General features: G+C 40.1%; 1 protein-coding gene across 2 annotated transcripts in view; it reads left to right on the forward strand.

Moving 5' to 3' along the window:
- The window catches only part of LOC149145850 (alpha/beta-Hydrolases superfamily protein), a 456,412-nt gene that overhangs the window by 216,175 nt on the left and 226,838 nt on the right, over nt 1-13,399 (forward strand). The window lies entirely within an intron of this gene.

Raw genomic sequence — 13,399 nt, forward strand, 5'->3', positions numbered from 1 at the left:
GCTAGCCAGGGACAAACCCCAATGTGGGGAAACCCTTGATCAATTCTTCTTATATGTTCTTCAATAGTTCAGCAGAGAGAAAGAGATAATACATGTACAACAGAAGTCAACACTTTGACTTATGAAATAAGAGCATAGATCATCTCTAAGAAGATGATACATGAGGTCGCTGAACTCAGTTGAAGACACACTGCTTCAACTGATTTTCCAAGGTGACTCCATGACCCTGCTGCACCTCATCATCATGCTGCACCTCACTGTGCTGCGCCATTCTGCACCCATCATCACTATGCCTAAACTGCATCATGTACCATTGCTGTCCCATGTACCATTGCTGCACCCATCATACTGCTGCACCTAATGCTACACCTGCCTGTACAACATTATCTTGCTGTAGCTTATCATCTTGCTGCACTCACCAGTGCTGCCTCATACTGTACCTTGCAAGTGCTGCACACAACATGCTACACTTCACTTTGTCATGATGGCCATCATTATGCAGCAGCATTCCACATCATGCTACACCTTATCACAATGCTGTCATATCTCATACTGCTGTACCTTCCTGAACTGCATCATCATGTTGTTTAGAGGATTCTCTATTTGCTGCATTGGATGACATTCAAACAGTAGATTGGACAACCTTTATCATGGACAGGTTAGGCCATCAACAGTCCTACCTTCCTTCACACATTGGCAGTCCATGCTACTCCAACCCTGTTTGTTAGGGCACACGACTGTAGCCTTAATGTTATCCCACAGTCAACAAGTCAACCCCATAAGGACTGCGGCCAGATTTCTCCATAACCAACAGTTAGGGTGAGACTAGAATCCCCTCATTAGGACTGGAGCTAGCTGTAAGTTGATCTCTACTTATTGACTGTGGCTAGGGCTCTTTTAGACTTTAATTGGACAGCGTATAGAGTCTTCCTAACGCCGTGTATTTAAGCCTCTCCTTGCTGTGACAAATAGCCTCATTTGTGATAGCGTATGTGTAATGACCCATCTACCACTATAAACAGAATGGGAATTCTTAGCATGTAGACAATGCATGCATATGATAGCTACACATGCATGCGTCATCTACACTGCACTAGTAGTCATATTAAATTATAAGACATTTTAAGCAGAGGATAAATGATGTAATTATTGAAGATATTAAATAAATATCTAACTCACAAAAAAACAATATACTAGAATATGTATTTTCGTATGTGTCGTAATCATAATAAGTAACCATAGAATATTATCCAAAGGTTCTAAATTTAAATTACTTAAGTTTTAAAAGGAGTATATTGTTATAAAAGAAGTAACTTTATACTAAAGGTTAAACATTAAAAGTTATAATATAATAAAATATTAAATAAATATTAATCACAAAAATGCTACATAAGTGATGAGTGTCAATAGAACATGATTCCCTCTTTAATTAATGGTAAGGAGCCATGTAATAAGACAGGGGGCACACAGCCAAGTAAATGAAAGATAAATAAGCGGTGGTTCTAAGAAATAAAAGGGAGAAGGGAGTAGGACTGAATGGGGGATCTTTTTGCTGCTTGGGAGCATAGTATTGAAGGGAGGAAGGAGAACAATTTTAACACAGAGGCACAGATAGGAAGGAGTCTTGATTGTACTGGAGTTTTTGGGCACGGGGGATCAGATTGCTTCGATTGGAAAGCATTCTGAGACTGAGTACCTAGGTTGTACCCAGTTCGGCAGGGAGGTTTTGGCTGTTTTGGTAACGCAGCTAGAACAAGAATTGTAGCAGAACAGAAAGATTTGTAGCAGAGCAGACTGGTTGGTATTCATTAGATAAATAATTTAAATTCTGTATTTAAATTACATATTCTGGTATTTTGAATTTAGGGCTCTTACAGTATGATTGTGATTTTATCTTCCCATGACTACATCTAAGGCACCCTAGAACAACAACATTAGACCTGCGTTTAGGCCTCTCCATACAGCGTTATGGAAGCCTCCTTCACAGCGTTAAAGCTTCTCCATTAAGACAATGTTAAGGTCTTCTTTTGTGACTGTGTTAAAGTCTCTATGACTGTGATAAGGTTTCTCCTTCCTGACTGCAATTAGGATGTCTCCTTATCTGTGATAAGGCCTCTTCTAGGGCTGCATAGGGGAGCCTCCTTTGGTGCCTCTCTCCAATGATGATCATCCTTCATGACTGCGTCCATAGTGCCTGCGTCTAGGTCTCTTTAGATAGTGTCTAGGGCTAGGGCATCTCCTCTAGGGAAGCTCCCTTAGTCTCCTTTCCTCCCGCGTCTAGGGCTTCCTCCTCTTAGACTTGTCTTCGACTAAAACCCAAAACAAATGGAGAGAAATCAAGAGTGAAGTGTGTGTACAAATGACCATCAAGTCACTTCCTTTTATACTAAAACGTTGAGCACACATGGGGGTAATTTGGTTGCTGGCCGACCTTGACGAATTGTCCCATAACACAAATAAATTCATATCTCCATGAATACTTATTGGAATCAGATGATCTTTCGATCAATCCTACACCTCTTGATGAGAGGAGTCCAAGAAAAATATTAGTTGCCATAAATAAGATGACCCACATGGAGTTTGGCCCTAGTTGCCAATTTTAACACTCCCTCTCAACTAGGGAGAACTCCATTTGCTGATCCATTTGCCAGACTGTACTATCTTTGCCATCAGTGCCCTGCACTGCTCTGTTGAACCGTAAAGAAGAAGAATTGATCAAGAATGTCTCATACCATTCTCTGCTGACCCGAAGTCAGTCCCATATGAAGTGAGTGTGTCATACCACTCTTACTGATCCCAGATCAGTTCCAAAATTGAGTGACTTATGTTACTCTTACTGACCCGAAGTCAGTTTCATTGATCCTAGATCAATATCAAAAGAGAGTGTCTCAAACCACTCATACTAACCTGAAGTCAGTTTCATTGATCCTAGATCAATATCAAAAGAGTGTCTCAAACCACTCATTCTGATCTTAGATTAGTTCCAGGAGAGAGTGAGTTACATCACTCTTACTGACCCGAAGTCAGTTCCAATTGATCACAGATTAATGTCGGTTGTCCTAGCATAGGGAGTACGGTAGATACACGATGTGTCCTTCGGTATTACTATGGTCCCTAACCCCATTTCCCTACTCATTGGCCAAATGAGAGGTACGTCCCATGAGTCCTAGACTGCATGGGTAGGATGCCTCGACAATGTTGATTTGGGGTAGCATCGGATGTGCTCTGGCCACGAAATTTGGTGGAGAGGTTAGGGCACATGAGATCTCCAATACCCAGAAAGGGTTTGGGTAGATTCTAAACAGTTTGGGAGATATTAAAATAATTAATATCTTTAATGGAGTCCCTATGTCTAAACTTAGAGAAATTAAAATATTAATGTGAATTAATATAAAACTGTGTTATAATGGTCCAAAAGACATGGATCAAGCCAGATCTAATCTTAGCCGTCGATTAGGGACTTAATCTTGGCCGTTGATGTGTCAACAAGAAAAGTATAAGAGGAGGCTTGAGGGTCACTTGGAGAATATACCAGAGTGATCTGTCATTCTATTCTGTAGAGCGGGGTTTGCTAAGAGAAATAGAATCAGTGATTAGTTGTAGCGAGGGGCAGTGAGTACAAGGTAGAGAGGCAGGGACAGTGCCGAGAGACCAGTGCAGAAGCAGAAAGAGGTAGACACAGAGCCAGAGGGAGCCACGCAGAGGCAGTAGAGATTGCGCAGAGCCAGAAGGGCATGCGTCATCCACGCAGAGACTGCAGGAATGACGCAGAGAGCCAGAGAGGCTGCGCAGAGCCTCAAGAGGCTGACGCAGAGGGTTTCAGGCTGACGTAGAGGCCAACAGGGCTGACACTGGTCTTCAGATTGTGCTGGAGAGGTATTTCGTGGAGCAGGCTTTCCGAATACCTGTTTCCGAATAGAGGTATTGCTGCCAGATTTTTTTTATCTCTGTTGGGTTAGCTAGTTTGGCACCCAGTGTACTCAGAGAAGAGCTGCTTAATAATAAAACCCTCAGATAGCTGCACTGGTTTTCCCGCATTGGGTTTTTCCAGGGACATTAGTCCAAAAATAACAGTGTCATTTGTGTGCTTGTTTCTGTTTCCTTCAGTTGATGATCTATAATATGTTGGATTTTTTTTCAGTATTTAGATGGTAAATAACTTGTTAATTAATAGAACAAGTAGGTAGGAATAAATCAGTAAAGTGCATGGAGGATTTCTAACTGGTAGACTTAGAAACTTCAATACACAGGAGTACCACTCATCCGTCCATAGGTCGCCACGGGGTATCACAGGGGAAGGCTGAACCATTCACCCTCTACACAATGCACCACTAGGGGAGGGTGAGTCGCCCTATGGTTTCTTGATGCTCCAAGAAGTACCCCGAGCCTCCCGAAGCTCCCAAAGCTCAATGCATGCATCATACAAGACTCACATAAAAGGGTCTATCAATGACTCCAAGTCGTTCTGGAAAGTCACAAATTTGACCTTTCCCCGAGGCTTCGACAGAATGTCTGCGACCTGTACATCAGTCTCAATGTGATAGAGCCTCCTCGCTTATCGACATACCATATCCCAGATAAGGTAGTATCTGATGTCTATAAACTGGAGCAAACATAGAATACGAGATTCCTAAACAATCGAATCCTCCTCATTGATACAGAAGATCACAGTGGTGTCCATCATGTGTACAAACAACTCGCTGAAGAGCTTCCGCAACTAGACAGCTTCACACGAGGTCATACTCGTAGCTATGTATTTGGTCTCAGCGGCGCTTATAGCAACTGACTTTTGCTTCCTGCTCATTCAGGATATCGAAGCATAACCCAAAGAGAACCAGCACTCAGAAGTGCTCTTGCAATCCTCCACACTGCCTGCCTAATCAGCATCAGAATAATCATGCAGCTTCACATTTCCGGTAGTGTATCTCAATCCATGAGAGATTGTGCCCTGAAGATATCTCAAATGATTCTTGGCACCAATCCAGTGAGGTTCAACCAAATATGAGCCCAACATGCTAACTGCAAAACATATATCTGGATGAAAGTTCACCAATAACATCAATGCAAATGAGTTTATGAAACTCAGAGGCATTTCCCAAATCTCTTTCGGCATTACTACCACATAACTTCTGAAAGTTAAGTTCCATCGAGGTAGTCACGGGCTTGCAGTTCACCATTCCAAATCCAGAATCCAACTCCCTCTAACTTTTGCAAACGAGAGGGTCTACACTTGGCAGAAAGTGGTCACCCTTAGAAGGTGCCACTATGAGAGGTCTATCATTCACAACCTTCAAGCAATGGTTTGGATCGGCTTCACTCCTAGTGAATCTCAGCGTCATCAGACAACTATCAATCCTCTCATATCAAGCCCGGGGTGTTTTGCTTCAAGCCATAGAAGGCTTTCTTCCACCTGCATACATGAGATTCCCGATCATGAACCTCAAACCGCTCGAGTTGTTCCAAACCTGTGGACCTGCTACATGAGGGGAATGGTCCCCCTGTAAGATTTTCCTTCGGTACATCTTGGACATGTACCTTCATGCTCTTCTTGAATTACGGCATCTTGATCACCATCTGACTCACATTGGGTAGGGCCCCATAATAAGTAGACCTCCGGTGCTATAGATGAGATGTGTCAACTGACATGGTCCACAATGGACTTCCTGCAACTTGATACAAATTGCCAACCCTGAACCCATGAATAAAAGCATCTTTGAAAATTCTATTTACAAACGTACCTTTCCATTGAAGAATGCCACCTTGAAACCTTTGACTTCCATTGCCGAAATGGACACCAGGTTCTTCTTGCGATCAGGTACATAAATGAGATTCTTGTAAATGAATCGAGTTACCCTCATTCAATTGAGGGGTAACATTCCGTACACCCTTTCTAGGATAGATGGCATTGACTCCATGTATAATCCCACGATTGTTTCCATCTCTACCAAATTAGAGAGTGCACCCTTCTATCCGATGAAGTGCCTTGAAGCACTACAATCAATAAGCCAGATTCCCAATCTAGAGGAGAGGGCCAATATAAGATAATGCTTCTTTATCTTATCAGAAACAACATTTGACTCTTCATACGTGGGGTTCCTTGCTTTCTTTGAAGAGTTGACTATTTCCTTGATGACCTGCATTACCTGTCATTCCTCCGATCATTGAAGATGTCCCGGGAATGATTGTTATCATCATCAAGTGATGTGTCCCTACCATTCGGACACTCCTTAGCATAATGGCCGAGCTTATTACAAACAAGGCATCCGCCTTTCCTTCCACCCTTAGATGCGGACTTCCCATTGAAGTGATCTTTAGGTAGGCCATCAGAAGCTTCCGTTGCGCCATTCTGATAATATTCTTTGCTTCGACTTCATCCTTGGTGAATTTGAAGAGGGATGAGGAATTCATTGAGCCTTTTGTCCTTTCCCAACTGGCTTTGCTGATTGCTCTTTCACTCTTGCTTGGGCTTTGTCTTCACCTTAGCTCTGATACCATGTTAATTTTAGGTATGTTCTATGCTTAGAGCAATTTATTTCAATTTTCATAGTTAGCTCAATATCTTTTCCAGATTACCAATCACATCAACATAATAGTAAATCGCAGATAGAACATTAACATAAATCGTAGAAGATAAGCCAAGACGAGGACACAAGATGTGGCGCTAGCCAGGGACAAACCCTAATGTGGGGAAACCCTTGATCAATTATTCTTATATGTTCTTCAATAGTTCATCAGAGAGAGAGAGAGAGATAGTACATATACAACAGAAATCAACACTTTGACTTATCTAAATAAGAGCATAGATCATCTCTAAGAAGATGATACATGAGGTAGCTGAACTTAGTTGAAGACATGCTGCTTCAACTGATTCTCCAAGGTGACTCCATCACCCTGTTGCACCTATCATTGTGTTGCACCTCATCATCATGCTGCACCTCACTGTGCTGCACTATGCTGCACCGATCATCATTATGCCTGTACTGCATCATGTACCATTGTTGTCCCATGTACCATTGCTGCACCATGTACCATTGTTGTCCCATGTACCATTGCTCAACCATGTACCATTGTACCATTGTTGCACCCATCATACTGTTGCACCTAATGATGAACCTCCCTGTACAACATCATCTTGTTGTACCTTATCATCTTGTTGCACTCACCAATGCTACCTCCTACTGTACCTTGCAAGTGCTACACACAACATGTTGTATTTCACTTTGTCACGATGCCCATTATTATGCAACAACATTCCACATCATGCTGCACCTTATCACAATGTTGTCACATCTCATACTGCTGTTCCTTGCTGAACTGCATCATCATGTTGTTTAGAGGATTCTCTATTTGCTACATTGGATGACATTCAAACAGTAGATTGGACAACCTTTATCATGGATAGGTTAGGCCATCAACAGTCCTACCTACCCTCACACATTAGCAGTCCATGCTACTCCAACCCTGTTTGTTAGGGCACATGGTTGTAGCCTTAATGTTATCCCATAGTCAACAAATCAACCCCATAAGGACCGCGGCCAGATTTCTCCACAACCAACAGTTAGGGTGAGACTAGAATCCCCTCATTAGGACTGCGGCTAGCTGTAAGTTGATCTCTACTTATTGACTGCGGCTAGGGCTCTTTTAGACCTTCATTGGACAACGTATAGAGTCTTCCTAAGGTCGTGTATTTAAGCCTCTCCTTGCTGTGACGAATAGCCTCATTTGTGATAGCGTATGACTGTGATTTTATCTTCCCATGACTGCGTCTAGGGCACTCTAGAACAACAACATTAGACCTGCGTTTAGGCCTCTCCATACAACGTTATGGAAGCCTCCTTCACAACGTTAAAGCTTCTCCTTTAAGACAACGTTAAGGTCTTCTTTTGTGACTGCGTTAAGGTCTCTATGATTGTGATAAGGTTTCTCCTTCGTGACTGCAATTAGGACGTCTCCTTATCTGTGATAAGGCCTCTTCTAGGGTTGCGTAGGAGAGCCTCCTTTAGGGCAGTGTAGGTGCTTCTCTCCAATGATAATCATCCTTCATGACTGTGTCCATAGTGCCTGTGTCTAGGTCTCTTTAGATAGTGTCTAGGGCTAGGGCATCTCCTCTAGGGTAGCTCCCTTAGTCTCCTTTCCTCCTGCGTCTAGGGCTTCCTCCTCTTAGACTTCTCTTCCACTAAAACCCAAAACAAGTGGAGAGAAATCAAGAGTGAAGTGTGTGTACAAATGACTATCAAGTCACCTCCTTTTATACTAAAATGCTGAGCACACATGGGGGTAATTTGGTTGCTGGCCGACCTTGACGAATTGTCCCATAACACAAATAAATTCATATCTCCATGAATATTTATCGAAATCGGATGATCTTTAGATCAATCCTACACCTCTCAATGAGAGGAGTCCAAGAAAAATATCCGCTGCCATAAATAAGATGATCCACATGGAGTTTGGCCCTAGTTGCCAATTCTAACAATTACTCCAACCACTAGACCAATAAGTCCATCTATATATACCAATTTTGATTCCGTGTACTTGTGTAGATATCTAATGGAATATAGAGTGTACAATTTCTATAGTTGTGACAAACTCTTTATTGCATTTTGCTTTCTTATGTAAGTGTTGTCATTGTTTGTCAGGCTAGGAAGGTTCCCAATGTTTGTATTTCCATTAAGATAAATATTTTTATATACAAGTAGAATGGTGACCTTTGGGATTTAGATTCCAAGTTCTTTACCTATTCTAACCAATGGAATTTCTTTATTTAGATATTTGCATAATTTCACCCAATCTCAAAGTATTAGGTATCTAACATCCCCCTTCTAAATCTGAGAGGGGTGTTTGTAAGTCCAAGCATCATTATAAATCTTTCAAACTTTTATCTTCCAAGTGCTTTGGTGAAGATGTTTGCAATTTGCTCATTTATGGAACAATGTCATAGGTGAATAGTCTTGGCCTCTACATGATGTCAAATCAAATGATACTTTGTGTTGTCACCTAAAATGTACACCTCAAGTGTGGGAAAAGTTTCCAACCCTACAAGGTGTAATTTTACGATGCAACGCTCAGAGTAGGGGTTGTCACCTATTCCCTACTCACTCCGTTTAAGCTCTCTCTTAGACAAATTAGGGGGGTAGTCCGTAAACATGGTTAGAAAAAGGAAAACTTGTTGGAACTGTTGACCACTGGAGTGGCACCTGATGATTAAATGAAGATTCCATGCCCGAGGATGATCTAGAGGACACTTGTACCATCAGATATCATCAGTCAACAAAGTTTTTTTAACTCTAGTTCTATCTTCTCATCATTTTTCTTGTACCCAAATTCCACACCCTACGGGGAATTGTAATAAGTGATACTAGTAATGATGAGTTTTGAGTTTGTAACAGGCCTAGGATGTTGGGACTCGATCAACAAACAAGTACACCTTGGAGTGTTTTTTTAATTTGGTTAATTGTCTCTTCTTTTTCAGGGGCGGATAATTTTCTGGGTTTTTTTACTCACTTTTTATCCCAAAGCTGAGGTGACGGTTTGAAGGTTGAGCTCCTAACACATCTTAGTGTTTAGAGTTGAAGTATATTACCATACTAGATAACAAAAAAAATTTCGTGGAATTTGGTTAGGTCCAGTTAGTCATTTTTTAATTTTTAAAATTTTCTGCACTACGGAAATTGCAATAAAAGTTGTACTTGTAATGTAATAAGTGACGTCTAGAGAAGTTGTATTGGATATGAGTAATGAAATTTACACCTCTCACCCTCAACTTTCTATTATGACACACTTTGAGGTGTTAAAAATATGTTTTTAACCCTCAAAACCCAGTTTTCTTAAGTTTAGTGGAAAATCTGGCAATTAATTAAGCCAAAAATTCAATAAATGGAGAAAAATAAATATCCACACATGCTCAATGTTGTGGAAATGAGGTGGAAAATTACGGGAGAGTTAAAGTGAAGTCCCAAGGTGATGTGGACTCCTAAAATCAAGGAAAGGACGTGCTCAAATAAAATCGAATTTCTAGCATTAAATGAGAAAGCTTCTTACTTGGAAATTCGAATTTGTGAAGTTAATGCACATCTGTGAGAATTTGGGAGAATATTTTGTTAATTTATTTTTGGTAGAAATTTTAATGAATTGACCCATGAGGGGATTATTAATTTTTCCAACCCTCTAATCTTCAACCAAGATGTCTAACTATGAGGGACCATGCACTAAATATTTTTTTTACATGAAATATTACAATTTTAACCCATGAAGGGGAAACACCCGTTTGTTATAGACCCTTAATAATTACCCATTTCTGCGACACAAAATATGATCTACTAGATTAAGTGACTTGTAATAAAATAATCTAACCAAATAGTTAGAATTATTTCCAAATCACTTTTACAGAGATTCGATAAATAACACTAGGACTCATTTAAAATCCTGACGACAAAATCCACCCTAGCTTTGGGGTGAGACTGGAGGGAAAACTCTGCAGATCATCTGTGTTTAGAAACACACATGAATCGATGAGACTAAAAACCTCCTAGGATAGAAATCATCATCAGAAAAATAAATTTACCTAGGTTGTTACATACATTTGTCTTACTAGGATCATTTACATTACAAAATGCAGAATGGGTTTACAAAACTCCAGTGTACATATAGTTAATAATGATGAATCTGTGGATCATCTGAGTGCTCGGACATGATGGAAATCCATGCGCGAAAATATGTATAGCTATGGGGTAGTTGACATGGAGTGGTCAACACAGTCATTGCACAATTCTCTGTGGTTGATTACTGTGCAATCCCAAAAGTAGAAATCAATTTTTTGGAGAGCCTTAGCCTCACTAGCCTAGACGGCTAGGGTTTTGTGGGTTTGTAGGCCTCTAGAGAAGCTGTCCAACCCAAAGAAGCAAGACGTCCAAGTGTGAGGTCCCGATCCGAGGTTTCGAGTGCTAGATCCAACCTTTCCAAGCTCAATTTGCTCAATCTCTAGCTCAGAAAAGGAGGCCGCAACCCTTGGATGCATTTTTTGTAGTGTTTCTAAGGTAAAGGTTTAAATTTTTTGTTGTTGCAGGGTACCTAGCCTCTTGAAGGCTAGCTGCAGGCCTTTTTAGGGACTTTTCGCTTGGCAGCAACCCTTAAAGGGCTTGTTTTCCATTGTAGCAACCCTTTTGAGGGCTTTTCCTCTTGGCCGCAGGCCTTAGAGACCCTAATCCTCCTTGCTGTAGGCCTTAGAGGCCTTTTCATGGTAGCCACCACAGGCCTTATAGGGCTTCTAACCCTAGGCCACAAGCCTATTTGGCCTTTTTGCATAGTTGTAGTTGTTTGTGGGCTTATTTGTGGCTTTGGCACAGTGTTACTTGGGAGCGGGAGCGGAAGCGGGGAGCGGGAGCGACATTTTCAAAAGCTCCCGGTTTGGGAGCGAATCTCGGAGCGTTTTTTATATAATATATATATTTTTTTATATTTTTATATTTTGATACATATATGTCAACAAAAACATGTAGAATTATGAATTAGATATAAAAAAACATAAAAAAACATAGATTGAACCATATAACAACAATCATCCAGAAGTTATAATCTTCATCAACCACGTCCACAAGTTAGTAACATAGTAACATACAACATATTGAGTCTCATGATTCATCAATCTTAAAGTTTCAAGCTTTCAAAATTCAATATATAACATTTATAATCATTGATCACCAAAGTTGTACTTGTAAATGAAGTGTAGCCATTACAAAAAATAATATCTAACATGAAATGAAATGTTATAAAATGAAATGAAACAACTTCCAACTTTCATGAAGCATCATATTCATAATTCATTAGTAATGAGTTATAATTGCCAACTTCAAACCTAAATTGTCATATATTGTTTAAAAATATGTCATAATAAATATGAAAGAGTCAATAGTTATAAAAGCTACTAGAAACTAGAAAAGACAAGTAAATCTATTATCTATTGCTTATGCTTGGGCCTCTTGCCACCACAAGAAATGTCTAGTTTTTTAGTCTTGTAGGAAAATCAAGATCTTTGTCATTAATATCACCCTCTAAGCATTAATATCCAGAGGTATCTTTGTCATTACCTCTGTATCTGTATAGGGAACTTTGTCATTAATATCACCCTCTAAGCATTAACATAAGATAGAAAAAGGATAGCATGTCAAGTCAAGATTTTGTTTGAGTGATGCGTACATTTTTAGGAGGGTCATGAGAGAGGAGTTCGACAACCAATGTCACTAACATCAAGGTACATAGAGGGATTGGTGCTCTTGATTAAATACGAGTTCCATACCCTAATACATGACAAAATTCAATGGCAACATTGCAATCCTGAAAAACTGATAAGTCTATTGGATTTTGAATGAAATCTAAAATTCTATTTTCTCCATATCAAATCCAATGAGGTCGGAACCACTCTCAAACATCCTCGGAACCACTCTCAAACATCCTGAGTCATTTCATGGTAATGTTAAAAATTTAAGTAAAAAGATGAAAATGAAGATTAACGGGAATTTAACATTACCATGAATCGCATATCAATACTAGGGCCATAGGCTTCATCATGAAGTTGCCCCACTCAAAACTTATTTGTTTCTTTGAAAAAAAATTGCATTTGGAACATTACTACAAAAAAAAATTGCAAAAAAGGCTAAACGCTCCCGAAAAGGCACGAAGCATTTTTTTTTTAGGGAACATGCTCCTGACCCGCTCCCAAGTCGCTGCTGCCCGGAGCACGGATTGGGAGCGGGATCAGGGGGGGGGAGGGGGGGGAGCGCTCCCCCACAACACTGCTTTGGCATTTGGTTTTGTCACTAATCTTGGTGTTTGCAGGCTTGTGATAAGTTTGGCAAGGGTTTGAAGTTGATTTCTATATCATTTTTGCCACTAATCTATTGGTTTTCAAGCTAACACTTTGTTTTGCAGACCTATCTCTAGTTTGAGGAAGGATTTCAAGGGTTCGAGGTCTCATTAATTCATCAATCAACCCTTGAAGCCCTAACTTCAGTCATAAGAGGGATGATCTATCATCTTGGGATTTTATCACTCTAAAATTTGTGTTGCAGGTGTTTGAAGGAGCTATAGTGCATATAAGAACCTCATCTATCCATCCAACAAGGCCTCAAGGCCTAAGGTTTTGCCTCTTCTTCTCTTTTCCTCTCTGTTTTGATAATCAAATCTGAAGTAGCTCTTAACAGCAGTCAAATACCTCAACTTAATCATCTATAATAGCCCTAAGATGCATTTAAGACATTACATAAGCTAAATAGACATTTTTGCTTTTCATTTGATGACATTATACATGTACCTTAAGGTCTGATATAAAATTTTGAGGTCTGATATAATTTTTCTGAGGTCTGATATGAACATTTAGAAGTCTGATATATTAGCTAACAGTAGT

The sequence above is a fragment of the Pinus tabuliformis genome, chromosome X (assembly GCF_031772625.1).
Source record: "Pinus tabuliformis cultivar Carrire ecotype Pingquan chromosome X, CPIR1, whole genome shotgun sequence".
In the NCBI taxonomy this organism is placed as follows: Eukaryota; Viridiplantae; Streptophyta; class Pinopsida; order Pinales; family Pinaceae; genus Pinus; species Pinus tabuliformis.